Here is an 18,631-nt window from a genome sequence, read left to right as displayed (position 1 = left end):
ACCACTTGACGACCCACCGTCTAAAGCGTTAAGCCCCCACATAATAAATACCAAATAGAATGAGTTAACTTCGAAAAACAAGGACAACAACAAGAAGATAACTGAATTTCAATCCATACATAGGTTCAAAACTCAAATAGATAACAACAATAATAACAATCCCAAACTAACAACCATAACCTCAAAATTTGAAATAAAATAAGATAACAACATATCATTAAAATTCGAAATAGATGATAACATAACAACAATCAACAAGATTAAGTTTTATCCCCTTAATCAAATCACCAACAACAAGATATAGGTTCATCCCCTTAACCTAACAAATAACCTACAAGTTAATTCCATTAATTTTCCCAACGAACAACATAATTAATATTCCGCCCAAAAAACGATTCAACAAAAGTAAACATGTTATCAATACAAAATGAAACAACATATCAAGACAAATAATCAATCAATACTACGCCTTGAACACCTTCACTTCACATATCATGCAAGAAAAGGATAAAGACATACAAACGCATGCACTAGACAGAAGTCACCCTTACCTTGGCTTAAAATAAGAAGGCAGTGTCTCCCAAAGCTTACAAAATTGTCCTCCGTCAAGGTATCATTGTCGAGGAACTCGACACTCAAAAGAAAAGGATGAAGATAAGTTGTTCTTGATGCTCCACTAGAAAACTCCATCTTCTCCTCTTAGAATGATACTGCTCGATCAACTAGAAGGAAGAATGCTAAGGTTTTTCTCCACAAAAGAGAAAGAAAATTGAGACTCTCCCAATGAAGGAAAGTTCCTAAATATAAGGGTGAGAGAGAGATTTTTCTGCTCTTGGGGATGAATGAAAAGTTTCACCAAAGTCCTTTATTTATATTAAAACTTTTACTTGCTCATCAAGTAATTTATTTTAAAAGGAAATCTAATTTAATATTTTTAATAATTTTGATTCCTTGGTGTCAAAGAGTATTCTCTTTCTAGAAAAATTCATATTTATAATAAATCATTTTATCCCATCTTTAACTCAAGTTTTGATTTATCAAATAGCCCAAATTTCAAATCTTCAGATAGAATCCCAACTGATTCTTATTTAAAAATTATCAAAATAAAATAATTTCATGTCACACATTAAAACTGATCAAACAATTGATGTCTAATATCCTTCTATTTTGAAATTTTCTCCAAAGATTTAAACCTAAAATAATCAAGTTTTCCCTCTTTATCTAGTAATTCTAGAATAACTAATTAATTAGGAAAAATATTAAAATTTTGAAAATATTTATTTTCTATTTTATATTTTCTAAATAATTATCTATCACCTTCAGATGGTTTCTAATTTTTCTAATATTTTCTCTTCCGAATTTTAAAAACATATTTCTCAAGATATAGTTACTAGTTTACTTATTTTAACAGGTATTAGATAAATCAACTAAAAATTATTTGTATCAAAAATAATTATTTTTGATAATATTCATATGTCTATTCAATATTGTTTCTCGAATATCAACTCTTTTCAGTTTTCAAAAAGATTTGTCCAAGATATGTACACGATTATCTCCTAAAATTAAAATTAAGCCAACTACCACACCCTTTCTCTCTCCTAAACACTATTCACGAAATTTCCAGCTCTTATGGGAATATTTTAATTTTTCTCCTCTTTATAAGCTTTAAAATAACTAATTAAATAATTTTCAAGCCTATTTATCTATTTTAACCAATTTTGGTTTTTAATAATATCAGTTATGTCTCAAAAATTAATTCTTATGTAACAAAATTTTAATCTAGCCAAACAAATTTCTTCATAAGGAAATATTTTCATTTTTCCATGCACACCATGTATTTCAAATATTTTCTCATTTCAACAAAACAATCGTGAGTTAGGTGACAGCACAACTCAACTAGCAGCTATCAGACATAAGTCAACAAATCAACCAGCAAACAAATAATAATATTATAATAATATAAATAATAATAATTTTTAATTATATAATAATCTAAGATTGAGGGTCTTATTGTTTATTTTTGGAGTTAATTCTTTCTGTTTGGTAATTGCTACTTAGGCGCTTGACCGTATTAGATCAGGGTAGTTGGATAGTGGAATTTGACCTTCAAGAGCACGATGAGTCCAAGTCGCTGCAACAATAGCCCACGTCTTGGACTCCTCTTGCTCTTGAAGGTCAAATTCCACTATCCGGTTGTCCGTGATCTAATAGCGTTAAGCGCCCAAATAGCTACAAAAAAAATGGTTAACTCAAAAACCAAAATAACCCAATTGGATGAGGTAACAACTCAACATTAATCTCCAATATTAATAAGTTTTCAAATTTTAAACAGCATATCAATTTATTCATAACTAATAACATAACTAACAAACTCTATCCACAAATTTAAAAACAGATATCTATATCAACAAATTTGAATTTCATATAACAGAATAACAAACTATATCACAAATTTAAAAACAGATAACTACATCCACAATTTCAAATTAAAGATATCTTATCACAATTTCAAACTAAAGATATATTATCAGCAATTTCAAATTAAAGATATATTATCAACAATTTCAAATTAAAGATAAGAGTTGGTCCTAAATGCATCTACCAAAATTGATCGATCAATGCCTCACAAAGCAAGACAACTATGTTGTCGAGTAATTCAAAACACCACCACTAGGTGAGACAATCGCATGTGACAAATAACCATCGCACTGCAACTTCAAAATTTATCCTACATGCCAACTTAGAGAAAAATTTCGTGACTCACAAGTCACATTCAACAAGTAAATATCATCGATATTTTTAAGGCAAAATTTCAGCAACAAAACTCATACTAATTTAACTTTATAATCAAGTTTTCAAGTCAAAATCATGTTATGAGAAACTCAACATACTTCAATTTTCCAGCAAACATATAATTTACATATCATACTTAAATCATGTTCAAAATAACATCTTCAAAAATAATACCATAAGAAAATCAGCCAACAAGTTTCAAGGCAAATCAAGTCATATTCATTTTTTTATGATAACACAAACATGCTATCAACATAGAAAAATCAGCAAAAACAAAAGTAATCAAAGCATGTCAAAACATCAATCCAACATCACTCAATTAAAACACCTACATCTCAAATATCATGCAAAAGAGAGGGAGAGAGACATGCAAACTCACGCACTAGATCAAAGTTACATTTACCTTAGCCAAGCCAGTATCCACTCTTGTCCAAAAGAAATTCTAGGAGAAATCTTCACATAGAGATTGACCTTTAACAATATAATAGCATATTACTATTATTCAAACACTTAGGAAAAATCCTAATTATATGGAACCCCCACAGTTTTACAAATCAAAACTTAGGATAAAATCTTTCAAGAAATTCGAGACACATATATCTCAATTTAAATTAATCAAATAGAACTATCATTATATAGTCAAAAATTAAATTTTCATGCTTATTAAATTTTTGTTCAAATTTTCGATGCACATAGAGTAGTAGTCCCCAAAATTATATTTTATCATCATCTTATTCAAATAATCACAAGACCATCTTTATCTCGTTAATTTTTAGATAATATGAGATATTATATCACTTTATCAAAAAGTTGTCAAAAAAGCAAAACTCCTAATTTATTCAAAAATTTTGAGACTTACATGGCCAGCCCATTCATTTTATCATTTATATAATATTTTGGTTTTCCAAAAAAACACACATATAGATATCATCCTCTATTTTGAAAAATTTAAATCAACTTAAAGTCATATCTAATCATGATCACATTCATACAAAATAACCACAACATCTCAGAAAGATATTTCCCCAAAAAACTTAACTGTTTTCGATCATAATAATAAAATAAATAAATAAATAAATTATACCTACTAATGAAGATGATATGGTGTACTGGAAGGGGGATAGTGTTGAGGTCTTTTCGGTGAAAGGGCTGTGCAAAGCTGTAGAGGATAAGAAATTTGGCTTCATAGATTGGCAGATTCCGAAAGCAATAAAGCAATTGATTCCTCCAAAGGTTGGTGTTTTCATGTGGCAGTTGCAAAAGGATCTTGTGGCAACGAAGGCTTGTTTGATGGCACGGGGGGTGATTTTACCGGAAGAGGGTATCTGTAACTTGTGTTCTTTGTTTGTGGAATCAGCTGCGCACCTATTCATCCATTGTGAAATGATTTGGCAGATCTGGTGTGGTATAATGCAGCGTGAGGGCCAGGTGTGGGTCGCACCCCAAAACGTGAAGAGTCTTTTGCTGGAATGGGGGAATTGGAGAATAAAAATTGACAAAATCTTATGGGACATCATACCGTATGCTCTTTGTTGGACTATTTGGTTAGAGAGAAACAATATGGTTTTTAATGGTAAGGCATTCTGTTCTGAAATGGTGTGGGATCTTCATTTGGCTAGAATTTCATGGTGGATAAAGGCTAGTTGATTAGAAAATTTCAAAATATAGGATGATATCTATATGTAATTCTCAAAATCTATCTATACTATATATAAAAGCAAAGTTTTGCAGCCTTAAGGGTAAAAGTGTAATTCAATAGATCATTGAACATAAATTAGGATTTTTCCATGGACAATTTAGTAAATCTCAATATAATTAGTTGGAGATCAAATCTTGGCCGTCCGTGGTGTTCAATCTTGGCCACTTTGATTTTTTTTTCCTTTTCACTTTAGATCTCCTCGCAGTATTTGCACGTTCGGTTTTCCATTTCATGGCTCCTTTCCGTTTTCCGTTTTCATCAGCATCAACATAAAAGAGAGAGCAAGAAAAATCGTGGGAGAGGAACTGGCGGAGCTCAAGGCAGAAGATGGTGGCATCCCTCTGAATCAAGATGGTGGTGTCTTTTCCGTTTCGATTCACGTTTCTGAATCAAGTTTCTGTCACCTCCGTTTCCTCGCAATCTTCTCCGTCGTTGGATTTGTGAGGTAGTGTGCCTGTGATGAATCAACGAGCCTTGACGAGCTCGAGAGCGATCTTCAGGTAACTGACTTTGATTGAACTTGTGTTATCTAGGACTGGATTTTCGTAGGATTATTTTGTGTTTCAATTCTTCTCTAGGGGGTTTGGCAATCTAATCAATTTTCGTTCAGGCCCATACTTTAACAGGTAATTTTGAATGAATTCTTACTTTTTCTTTAACGAATCCACTGTTCTAGGAATGAACATTGAGGATAGGGATAGTACCTAGAGAGTGGTGAATTGTGCTAGAGAGAGAATGAGAATGAGAGAGAGAATGCTGAATTTCATGTGTAATTTCATAAAATGAGCCAAAGTCCCTTACAATTGGTAACTGCCTCCTATTTATAGAGTTTGGGTACTACCTATTGGGCCAATTGGGCCTCCGAAGCTAAGGCCCAACTTAAAGCCAGGCCCTCGCCTTGGGGCGGGCTACACACTGGGCGTTGCCCCTCTAGGGGCTCGCCCAGTCCATCCACCACTCCTATGTCCCTCTATTTCTCTCTTTGATAGGTTTGGTGAAGGTAAAAAGCAATTTCTTTAGGAATGAATAGAGAAGAGATGGATGTGACATGTCGTTGCTTCCACTGCAAATTGCAATCTCACCGCAGCTTTCACTCTTCCATTTCATCTATCGGAAAAGTAATTTCTTTCATTCTCTAATCCTTCTCTATCAATAGGCAATTTCCTACCCCTTCACAGCTTTCCCTTCCACTCTCGAAATCTCCAGATCCCCTCCTCCCTTCACAGCTTTGATGACTGTTCAAATTCCAGACAGAACCATCATAGTCACCTCCTCCTTCTTACCTCCATCAATAGCCACCTCCTCACCTTTCCATATGCACCCTGTCGAGAGCTTCCACCAAGTCGGGCACGACAGAAGTAACTCCACCGTGCGGTTGTTCCATGACGCCACTTTGGCCGTTGCCCCATAGACTTTTCTAGGTGATTTTTATGATTACTGTTTTTATAATTTTGTCTCTCCTTTTTACATTGTTCTTTATGTTGTCTGTTTATTTTTACACAAATTAAATTCATTGTTTTATTTAATTTTATCTTGATAGAGTTGTCCTATCTATTTCCAAATGTCCGGGTGTTGTAATATTGCTTTTCTTTTGCTTCTTTTGGTGGCTTATTGGTTTGCAGTGTCTGCAGGGTATGTTTCACACCATTTTTGTGTTAGTTAAATCCTGTTGTCCCTTTGGTCTTGGATTGCATATCTAACTGTTGCAATTGCAACTTTAGGATTTTAGACACCAATCAAAATGATTGTTTTATGATTTGGGTAGATAGTGGTTCAATTCCTTAAAAATCAAACTCATTTAGAATTTCAGATACTGCTTTTCTTATAGGATTCAAGAACACTTCTACCTCTTCTTTCATGCCATCCATATCTGGCTCTTCTGACATAAAATTTAGCTCCCTGCCATAAGTTTGAGGACAAATGTAAATATGTTGCAGTTGGCTAAAGGTTATGTAGATGAACACAGACATACAACTTTTATTTATAATATACATTTCTTTGTACTTTCACATATTGCATACTGATGTGGTCCTTTATCCCTTCATTATAACTGCAAAGAGAAAGTTGAGCGTCCTTTCAGCCTATTTATAAATTATTGTCTCTTTTTTTTTTTTGATGAAAAAGTATCATCTCCTTACTTTCATGACACCATGATGATAAATGAACTTGCATAACTAATCCACATCAATGCAGGTATCGTTCTAGAAGCAACACTTTTGCCATTTAAGAAATTCTATGGAGATGTCATTTGTGCTTTATAAGGATTGGATTTTCCCAAGCAAGTACTGATCACAAATCTTCTGAAGAGGTAAACTACACATGCAATGACCATTTGATACATATGCGCTAAGTTACCTATTTCACGCCTTCGTTTTCAAATGCAGCATTTACTGTATTGGAGTTTGTGAGTCGAAGTTGCGAATTATTTTTCTTTCTAATATTGCAAGCAATTAAATACATAACTGATTAGAAAATCTTAGGATTCCTGCAGACAAATAAATAGAATGTACTCTCAGTATCCCTTAATCTAGATAAATATAACTCTTCTATCTATGTAATCAATTAGAGCTAGCATAACATGAGGCAGATTTGAGTGATTTAACATTGGAATTTTGAAATCTATTTGTATATTGTCTAAAACATATAGATAACTGTATAGGAGAAAATTTTGAAAAATAAGAGATTGAAGAACGGAAAAGGGGGATACTCTTGAATAAGAGGAACAACAACCTCATTGTATAATTAACGCCCAAAGAAGAGTGATTTTAGTATTGAGAAAATGTCGAGAATAAAAAAAATTTACAGTTTGAACTAGAGTTGAAATCTTTAAAAGTGACCAATGGAATACTTGAGGATCAAATAAGATATCAGAAATAGGGAAGTTCAAATTTATGTACAAAGCTGAATTGAAATAGGCTCATCACAAAGTTTTGGCATTAAAATCATGAAAATAACGAGAAAGATAGAAGCTGATTATGACTAGAATGATAGGAAGAAAAAACTAAGTGAGTAATATTTCTCAAAGTGACTAATTTTAAGGCTACATACTGATTTATATTTAATAGTTTTGATGTCTAATTATGACTAGAAGCATATGTGTTTTAAACAAGGATGATATATGCACCTGACATGTGCAAGTCTTTGAAGGTCTGATATAAACCTAATATGCTTTTTATTGTTATTACGTAGTTTGCTTTCCATTTGCCTCTTTAATTATGTTGGTTGACAAGCATATGTCTTGCAGAACGCTAGCGAGGCTTTCTAAATTGGCTTTTACCTTGATGAGGTGATTTGCCTTTTTTTCCTTCTCTATTTGGCACTTTATTGCTCACATTTGCTCGAAGTGACTAATTTTAAGGCTACATATTGATTTTGCTCACCTTTTCCGTCTTTGTTCTCCTTGCTTTTTCACTACTCTGTTCTTACACAATGTGTTGTTTTGTCGACTGTGTTCTTCTAGGATTTCAGTGTCATAAGCTTTGCTCTTCTGCTGTGCCGTTTCCCGTTTCTCGAATTCATCTGTCTGTAGCCTTTTGTTTTTTGGTGAGTAGAAAGACTTCTTTCCTTCTTTGGTGTACATAATCTATGAATCATTGATACATGTGTTTCCTTCATGTATTTGTATTCATATTGAAGGTATGAAAAACGGTAGAAAGGGGGGGTTTGAATAACGTTTTCAGTACAAAACTACCACCTTAAAGATTTTAACAAATCTTTTCGAGAACTAAGTGCAAAAGATAGAGATAGAAAAGCACACAAGGATTTTATCCTGGTTCACTTGATAAATCACTCAAGCTACTCCAGTCCACCCGTTAAGGTGATTTCTTCCTTCTTAGAATGAAGGCAATCCACTAATCAGGTAAGAGTTACAACTGCACTTGAAACCTACAAGTGACTAACAATTACACTGACTTAGCTCACACTAAGATTCACTCTCTTAGTCTTCTCTAGGATCCGATCAACCTTGATCTCCTAAAGGAATCACCACTAAGATTCACTCTCTTAGTCTTCTTAAGGATACTGACCTACCCGGTCCCTTAAGGAAAATCAAACAACTGTTTGAGGTTGGTGTTTACAAGGGTATGCTTCTGAATAAGCTGAGTGTAAACTAAATAAATTACAAGATGAAAGAAAGCTTAGAATATGTCTTGCGCGTGTGTATTGCTTCAACTTAGTTTCTTAGCCGCTTCTTTCAATCTTCAGCCTCTATATATACTCCAAGGATTAGGGTTGAGCGTTGCATGGGAAATGCTACCGTTGGAGGGCAGTTCTGGAAAATCCAGCTTCTGCTGTGTCTGAGACTGTTAGGTAGGTCGTCAGGATAGTACATATGCTTTTGTACTTGGATAGCGACGCGACCTTTTAACCTAGGAGACTTCTGATCAGAGGAATGCTTCGTATTGGAACTTGTGAAGCCGGTTGATCAGAGTCAGAGGGAAAGCACAGATCCTCTGACCATTGTATCTTCTGGTTCTGAACTCAGAGGGAAGAACATGGCCTTCAGAGTTTCTTGCTTCTGGACATCAGAGTTTCCACTATTCAGCTTCTGGATCTTCAGAGTCTTCTACACCATCAGAACATCTGAACCTTCAGTGTTTCTTGGTTGTCAGAACTTCTGGATCATCAGAGCTTCTAGCGACTGAGTCCTCATCAGAGTTTGTATAGCTTCAGATCTTCTGAAGCTTTTCCACTGTTCATACTGAACATGGTGAATGCGAAAGCGTTGCTTGGGTTACCCTTTATACACAGTGCTTCTGATTTGTGTGAAATTGAGTCAGGGTCAGAGCCTGTAAATAGCACACTCAGAAAAACACGTTAGAGTACCACAATTGTTCATATCAAAAGGTTAACTTGTAATCATCAAAACATAGAGTTGTACTACTAGATCAAAACTTGATCTTACACATATAGGATACAAGTTCTCTTCAGGGATGTTAATTAGATCCTTACGACATGTATTCATATCTTCTTCATGTTAATTAGTTCTATTATTTCGACGCACTTAAAAAGCCTTATTTAGTGTATAGAGGATAATAAACTGAGCAAATTATGAACAAAAGACCTTTTATGGTAGCAACAACGATGTCACTACCCAATTACTGTCCTGAAAGCTCATGTGGCCAGTGTAAGTTCGAGGCTCATATATACATATATCTTCAAGAATTAAGAAAATCAGCTTTGTTTCTCTTCTTCCGTTTAAAATAGTCCTGATATTTAATCATTTTTCAGCTTCTGTTTTGAGCACTATTAAATCACTTAAATGGGAGTTACTGTTAGTAATAAAGTCACTTTTAATTAAAGGTTTGGCAGTTACAGAAACGAATGGTCATGAGTTATTATGCATTAAGTGCGTTTAAGGGTCATCATTATTTGTTAGCTAACCACTACGCATTAGCTTTATGTCTATTTAGTATTTTTAATTGAGGAGTATCATGTCATGTAGCATGTCCAAATCTACCTTCTCATGTAGCATGCACCAATTGAGGAAATGATAAAGTTTCTTTCTGGATTAAATGATGATTCATAAGGGAACATGAAGAACTTCATTTTTGTCTATGTGGATGTGGGCCTAATGTTCCACTTTATTTAGAACCAATTAGTTTGGATGGGCTACTAAAATGTTGACAGAAGAATGAGACTTGAAACACTTCTCACCCCAGGTTGGAAGTAGAAGAAAGCGTATATTGTTTTGATAACTAAAATATGTTCTGTGAGCTATTTACCAAAAGAAACAAAAGAACTCTGCCATGTAATATGCATCCTCTTACAATACGACCATTAGACCCCTTTATATAGACTAAACAAAAATGTTACTGAGGACAGTCTTATCACAACTTTCTAAAAACTTGAGCCAATTTTTTTATAATTTGATTCTGAAAGCACCTCATTTGATAGATAAGAGTTTTAGTTTTCAAGCTGAAGAAGTCCAACAGGTTCTAATATTATAATATTAGAAGTAAGGTTGTTGATTCTATTAAAATGTAACTCTTTTCAAGTTGTGATTACCATTTTTTCTTGGTAACCTAACGTTACTAATTGGCCTTTAGATGGCGTAGCTATGGATGTTGTACTTTGTGAAAGCTTGAGACATGCTAATGGCCATGCTAATACTGATCCTGGAATGGCTTATCAGTCTACTGGATTTTCTGGAAATATAAATAGCAATTCAAATCTGCCTTCTATTGATGATAACTTGGATAAGCATCAACGATTATCATTTTCGTGTCATTTTAGTTGTCATCATTCTTTTAAGAATTATACTGAATCATGTGCAGATTTGGATTGCCTTTGGAATGAACATCTGCAAGCTTCCTAAATGAATCTATAAATACTCCTCCATTTTTCAAGGAGCTGCGAACTCGAGTACTGCTATGCGTTCACCTGTTCTTCCAGCTCCAAGGTCCTATTCTGAATGTTCAATATTAACAAATTTGTTTTTTTTTCTCCCTTGAATTTAATTGTTGTTCTGGCGCAGTCTGAGGTAGTAGATCGGAGAGACTTGCATGCGGGTCATGCGATTTAATACAAAACATGCTTTGTACTAAAAGTTGTTTGATACGTGGATTTTTTTTTTGAACATTGATACTTGGATATTATATATCAGAAATGTTTCACTTTTTTTAATTTGGCCTTTTTCAAGTCTCATGTTGATAATTACATATTCTTTCACCTTTCTCTTATATGTAGAGGGTGAGTTATTAATTGACTGAGGCATCCAGGAATAAAAAAAATTCATTGGCAATGACATGATATTCATCATTATATTAATCATGATTCTTGATCTTATTTTTCATGATGTTGTGGTTGAATGTAAGTTGGAAAAAAAAGAGGATTAGTGTGAGGGAGATTAAAGCTTGCGTCATTTTTTATTAACTTTAAAATTTTCATCAACTAATGACCCTGAAACTTTGGCCATAAAAAGAAAATGTTTCACATTTTGCCTAAGGTCAATAGTAGAAAAAGAGCGAGCATAGCCCCAAGCGATGTTAGTTTAATTTTTTGTTTGTTTAAATGATAAGAATTTAATTGCTATGTACCATTTGTGTAAACTTTCTTTACACATACATCCAATTAATTTTTGTTATATTGGCAATTAAAGATCTAATTTAATTAAAATAAAAACAGAAACATAACTACTAATCCTACATGACATACAATAATTGGATAACAAGCTAAAGATTTTTTACACCGTCAATGCATCAAAATTAAACTCAAAAGAGAATCACATTTTTAGTTAAATATTATTTTCTCAACTTTTAAGGTAATTATTTAATTTTTAATAAATAATTATTTAAAAAATTGTTTCAAAAAGGTATTTTGAATAGCATTTTACGTAAAAGTGTTGTTATAGATGAAAGAGAATGGAAATTGAAAATAAGATAAAAATATCTTTACAAAATCATAATTCGACAAACAAAAACCTAAATATTTTTTAGATAAATGCAAATCACTTTATGATTTTTTATAAAAAACTCTAAAAAAATAATATCATCTTATTTTACAGTTACAAATTATGATTTAAATATTAAACAAAAGGTACTCTTATTTAGATGTTAAAATATAATTAATTTTGAATTTTGAATATGAAGAAACATTTATTGAAAAATTCTTACCCACTTAACGCAATCTCTGAGGCTTGAGAGATTAATCTCATGGTTATCCGTTGTTGGATATAACGAATAATCTTTGATGTCATTGGGATGAAAAAGATGTTCTTGGAAAATTTATTTCACTCATGCCAAGAAAAATATTTAACAAATTTTTGTTTGCTAAAAGTAAATTTTTAAATTAATAAATTATTTAGTAAATAAATATAGTAAAATATTTAAATGAAAATATAATATAGAAAATATCTTAATAAGCAAAATTAAATTTAAAAGGAATGTACAATATTAAAAATGTTCGTTTGTGACAAACAAATGAGGAAAAACATAATTCCCAGTTTTAGTCTCAATTTAATTATGGCGATGGGAAAAAAGAATATATGACTATTTACTCAATGATTTTTATAACCTTATATATGTTACTTTAAGTATTCAACTTTTGAATAAACTATTAAATTTTTATATTGAAAAATTTAAATAATGCAAACATTTAAAAAAACAAAAAAAATTATATAATTATTGTGCTTCTAAAAGACAAAAAAAAAACACATTTATCACAAAAAAAAAATTAAAAATCTCTGATACAATAAACCTTTATTCTTTTAATACCAAAAATATATTTTAAAAAGTAACACACAAATCGTAAAAATAAACATAATAAACAAAAATGAATATCCCCCGTGCATCGCACGGGTCTAAAATACTAGTATTTGAATAAATTAGGAGATTAGCTTTTTTGAATTTTTTTTGATAAAGTGATATAATGCCTCCTTTATTTAAAAATTAAAGAGATAAAGATGGTGTTGTGATTATGTGAATAAGATGATGACAAAATAGAATTTTGAGGATTACTACTCTATGTGCATCGAAAATGTGAAGAAAAAGTTTTTTTTTAACCAAAGAAAAAGTTGATAAGTGTGAAAATTTGATTTTTGATGATATAATGATAGTTTCATGTGATTAATTTAAATTGAGATATATATATGTCTTGAATTTCTTGAAAAAAATTTATCCTCAATTTTGATTTGTATAACTGTGTGGGTCCATAGCATTATGATTTTTCCTAAGTGTTTGAATAATAGTAGTATGCTATTATATTGTTGAAGTCAATCTTTATGTGAAGATTTCTCCTATGACTTCTTTTGGACAAGAGTGGATACTTCCTTGGCTAAGGTAAGGGTAACTTCGTCTCATGCGTGAGTTTGTATGTCTCTCTCCCCCTCTTTTGCATGGTATTTGAGATAAAGGTGTTTTAATTGGGTGTTGTTGGATTGATGTTTTGACATGCTTTGATTACTTTTATTTTTACTGATTTCTCTATGTAGATAACATGTTTGTGTGATCATAAAATAATGAATATGACTTGTTTTACCTTGAAACTTGTTGGCTGATTTTCCTACGGTGTTATTCTTGAAGTTGATGTTATTTTGAACACGATTTAAGCATGATATGTAAATTATGCTTGCTGGAAAATTAAAGTATGTTGAGTTTCTCATAGCATGATTTTGACTTGAAAACGTGATTATTGGGTTAAATTGTTTTGAGTTTTGTTACTAAAATTTTGCCTTAAAAATATCGATGATATTTACTTGTTCTTGGAACAATTTGGACTTGTTGAATGTGACTTGTGAGTCACGAAATTTTGCTCTAACTTGACATATAGGATTTGAAATTTTGAAGTGGCAGTGTGATGGTTATTTATCTCATGCGATTGTCCCACCTCGTGGAAGTGTTTTGAATTACTCGACAACGTAGTTATCTTGCCTTGGCCCTTGTGAGACATTGATCGATCAATTTTGGAAGATGCATATAGTTGCATTTAGAACTAACTTTTATCTTTAATTTAAAATTGTTAAAAAGATATCTTTAATTTGAAATTGTTGATAGTATATCTTTAGTTTGAAATTGTTGATAAGATATATTGAAGGTCAAATTCAACTATCCGATTGTCCGTGATCTAATACTGTTAAGCGCCCAAGTAGCTACCAAACAAAAAGGATTAACTCCAAAAACAAACCGTAAGACCCTCAATCTTGGATTATTATATAATTAAAAATAATAATTAGTTATATTATTATAATATTATTATTTGTTTACTAGTTGATTCATTGACTTATGTCTGATTGCTGTCAGTTGAGTTGTGTTGTCACCTAACTCACAATTATTTTGTTGAAGTGAGAAAATATTTGAAATGCATGGGATGCATGGAAAAATGAGAATATTTTCTTATGGCGATATTTATTTGGCTAGATTAAATTTTGTTGCATATGAATTAATTTTTGAGACATTACTGCTATTATTAAAAACCAAAATTGGTTAAAATAGATAAATACGCTTCAAAATTATTTAATTAATTATTTTAAAGCTTAGGAAGAGGAGAAAAATTAATACATTCCCATAATCTTGTACATATCTTGGACAAATCTTTTTGAAAATTGAAAAGAGATGATATTATTAAAAAAATATTGCAAATACATTTGAATATTATTAAAAATAATAATTTTTGATACAAATAAATTTTAGTTGATTCATCTAATAATTGTTAAAATCGGTAAACTAGAAACTATATCTTTAGAGATATACTTTTAAAATTCGGAAGATGAAATATTAGAAAAATTAGAAAACCATCTGAAGGTGATAGATGATTATTTTAGAAAATAGAAAATAAATATTTTTGGAACTTTAATATTTTTCCCTATTTAATTAGTTAATTCTAGAATTATTAGATAAAGAGGGAAAAACTTGATTATTTAAGGATTAAATCTTTGGAGAAAATTTCAAAATAGAAGGATATTAAAGATAAATTTTTTTATCAGTTTTTTTATGTGTGATATGAAATTTTGAGAATTTTTAAATAAGAACATGTTAGGATTCTATCTAAAAATTTGAAATTTGAGCTATTTGATAGACCAAAAATTGGGCTAAAAGTGGGATAAAATGATTTATTATAAATAAGAAATTTTCTAGAAAGAGAATATTCTTTAGCACCAAGGAATCAAAATTATTAAAAATATTTAATTAGATTTCTTTTTAAAATAAATTTCTTAGGGCCAGTTTGGTGACCAGGACAAGATAGGATAGGACAGGATAATAATCATATCATGTTGTTATCTGATGTTTGTTACGCCAGCAGGATAGGATAACACTATCCCGTCTCCTATCCTATCTTGTCAATCATGTGTAAAAGTTATCCTGAGGGAGGAGCTAGGATAGAACATAATAGAATATCAGTTATATATTTTCTTTCAGTATCCTAACTTTAAATTAATTTATTTTAATATTACATAATTTACAATTTACAATAATATTAATTAATAAATATAAAAATATTAATTTAACTAAAATAAAAAATAAACAAAATTATTATTCATAAATAGTAAAATAGACTACTCACTTACAAATATTGATTTATTAATAATAATAGACTAATTTAATATTTTCATCTCCTATTATTAAAAAATTATTTATCTACTTATATAATAATTTGAATATAAAGTACTTGGACTGGGCGAGCCCCTAGAGGGGCAACGCCCAGCATGTATCCCGCCCTGAGGCGGGGCCCTGGCCTTCAGTTGGGCCTTGACCTCGGAGGCCCAATTGGCCCAATAGGTAGTACCCAAGCTCTATAAATAGGAGGTAGTTATCAATTGGAAGGGACGATTTGCTCATTTGAGGAAATGACACTTGAAATTCAGCACTCTCTCCCACTCTCATTCTCTCTTGGCACAATCCCTCTTCCCCTAGGTACTATGCCTCTCTTCAATGTTCATTCCCAGAACATTTGGCGCCGTCTGTGGGGACTGTAAACTCTCTACTCCCATTCACGTGGATTGATTGTGCATGAAGTTACCTCTGATTGTGATTAGGCAATTCTCTGGTTTTCTGATTTTGATTCTGTGACTAGTGATTGGTTTTCCGATCGCGTTTGCATCGTTTCTGGTTTGGATGGAGACTCGACGCAGGAGGCAACATCATTCACCAATGCGACAACGGATTTCGCTGCCTCGGCGGCCTCATCGTGTGGACCTGGATTCTCCGGTACGAACGACAGGAGTGCAATCGCCTTCTCCTCCTCCATCACCTCCTGTACCACCACCTCCTCCATCGCCTTCACAGGTGGGATCTCTGGAGCGCTCACCAGAGAATTCACCTGCTCCGGAACAACAACCGGCGGTGACGCAGGAGCAATGGCGACATTTGATGCGCAGCATTGGCAACATCCAGCAGCGGAATGAGCATCTACAGGCTCAGTTAGATTTCTACCGCCGCGAGCAGCGAGGTGATGGAAGCAGAGAAGCAGATTCCGTGGCTGAGTTCCGTCCGTTCTCGGAAGATGTCGAGAGTGTGGCGATTCTGGATAACATGAAAACGTTAGTTCTGGATTCTTACAGCGGAGATTCCGATCCGAAGGATCATCTTCTGTATTTTAATACGAAGATGGTGATAATTGCGGCGTCAGATGCGGTGAAGTGCAGGATGTTTCCATCGACGTTCAAATCGACGGCGATGGCGTGGTTCACAACTTTGCCGCGCGGATCGATTTCAAATTTCAGAGACTTCTCATCCAAGTTTCTAGTGCAATTCTCGGCAAATAAGAATCAGCCGGTGACGATCAACGACCTATATAGTATTCGCCAGCAAGGAGGAGAATCACTGAAAGAGTACATGGCAAGGTACAGCGCAGCGTCGGTCAAGGTTGAGGACGAGGAGCCTCGAGCTTGTGCTTTAGCATTTAAAAACGGTTTGCTACCGGGAGGGTTGAACAGCAAATTGACACGTAAGCCGGCGCGTTCGATGGAAGTGATGCGTGCTCGCGCCAGCACTTATATTCTTGATGAGGAGGACGACGCTTTCAAAAGAAAGCGCGCGAAGTTGGAAAAGGGCGACACGTCGCCCGAGCAGCGATAAAAGGAGGAGTTTCAGATCGGTGGCAAGGCGGAGGGGAAAGAACAAGGTGCGTTCACGAGAGAATGACAGATCGAGATTCTTCAAGGCGCATCCAGCGATGGCAGATTGGAGCAACACGGTTCAGTCCGACAATGAAGAGCGTCAACAGAGGTGAAGCTTCAGATCGAGGAAGCATGTAGGCGAGGGAGAGCAGATTGGTAATGACGAAGGAAAGAACGAAGGCGAGGAATCTGTCCAGAGCACAATACATGAAGAGCAGAGCCAATCCTGAGACGTTTTTTTTTATGAGGCGTTGGAATTCTGGCGATCACATTTGCTTTGGCGAGCACGCGTTGGTTTTGGCGAGCACGTTTTGAGGATTAGGCGGCGAGCAAGTGTTGTTAGCGTAGCGTGCTGGCGTTGGAATCTGGCAAGCACGTTTTACTCCGGCGGCGGAATTCTGGCGGGCACGTTTTGTTTTGGCCGTGGAAGTTTGGCGAGTAAAGCGTTGCTATGGTTAAGATCGCTGGCAACAAATTTTCCAATTCCTTCAAACTTTTCCTCCATCTTTCATTTGATTCCCTTCTCAGTTGTTGTATTTCCTAATTTTCTTATTTTGAAGTTGATATTAGAAGTTATATTGTGTCTTCGCTGGTTTTGATTCAGGCAGAGAGGAGCAAATCGGATCAAAGAGAAGGAGTGGGTGAATTGAGGCACACCATTAAAGTTTTATGAAACTTGGAAGACTCTTCCATAAGCGGTTTGTTATTGGGTGGGACAAGCTCCTGATGGCGCGATTTAGTTACAAAGTGAAACAAGTTTCACGATGAACTAAATTAGCCCCGGAAAAGCCCACGTAACCACCGGATTCATTGGCGATGTGTGGGGTACAAATTGCCCATTCTACTGAGCACCGCTTTGGTAATCCAACTGGCCATTGGAACCCAAAGCACTTTGAGTCCCGAAATGGGACGATCACACCAAGGGTGGCGACCTACCGCTAGGGTGGTGACCTCATGCCAACGGGTGGCGACCAAACGCTATGGGTGGCGACCTGTAAGACTCAGTTTAGACACACAAAAGTCGCCAAAAGGGTGGCGACCTCACGCTAAGGGTGGCGACCTACCGCAAGAGGGTCGCGACCTACCGCAAGAGGATGGCGACCTACCGCTAAAGGGTCGCGACCTACTGCCAAAAATGAGGGTAGCGACCTACCGCAAAATGGTGGCGACCTACCGCAAGAGGGTCGCGACCTACCGCAAGAGGGTTGCGACCTACCGCCAAAAATGAGGGTAGCGACCTATCGCAAAATGGTGGCGGCCTTACGCTGAGAGTGGCGAGCAAGTCAAACTAATTTCTTATAAGGCTAAAGCAAGATGGTGATGACGATGCGGCGGCGACTAAAAAATGTACGGCGGAAGCATTCCAACATGATTTACAAAATATCCAACGGCGATATAAAAAGCTATGGCGAAGGGTTGCTTAAACATAGACGAATGGCGGAAAAGTACACTACAAGGTGACAGTAAAAGCTAAAGTAATGTTAAAATTACATTATTCATTGTTTTCTTTCTCCTGTTCTTCTTCTTCCTCTTCTTCTTCAGTCGCTGTCCAGACGTTTTGGTCAATCAGGGGAGGATCGTCGGGA

The 18,631-nt window shown here is 34.3% G+C and overlaps 1 long non-coding RNA gene across 1 annotated transcript; it reads left to right on the top strand.

Annotated features, from left to right (window-relative positions):
* Window positions 1-5,472: 5,472 nt before the first annotated feature.
* Window positions 5,473-11,116, top strand: LOC130733547 (uncharacterized). The gene is made up of 5 exons (XR_009017490.1): window positions 5,473-5,913; window positions 6,686-6,800; window positions 7,737-7,778; window positions 7,953-8,035; window positions 10,768-11,116. It is a non-coding gene; the product is annotated as an uncharacterized LOC130733547 (long non-coding RNA).
* Window positions 11,117-18,631: the final 7,515 nt, after the last annotated feature.

This window comes from Lotus japonicus, chromosome 1 (assembly GCF_012489685.1).
Source record: "Lotus japonicus ecotype B-129 chromosome 1, LjGifu_v1.2".
In the NCBI taxonomy this organism is placed as follows: Eukaryota; Viridiplantae; Streptophyta; class Magnoliopsida; order Fabales; family Fabaceae; genus Lotus; species Lotus japonicus.
This window is presented reverse-complemented; position numbering and strand designations above follow the sequence as displayed.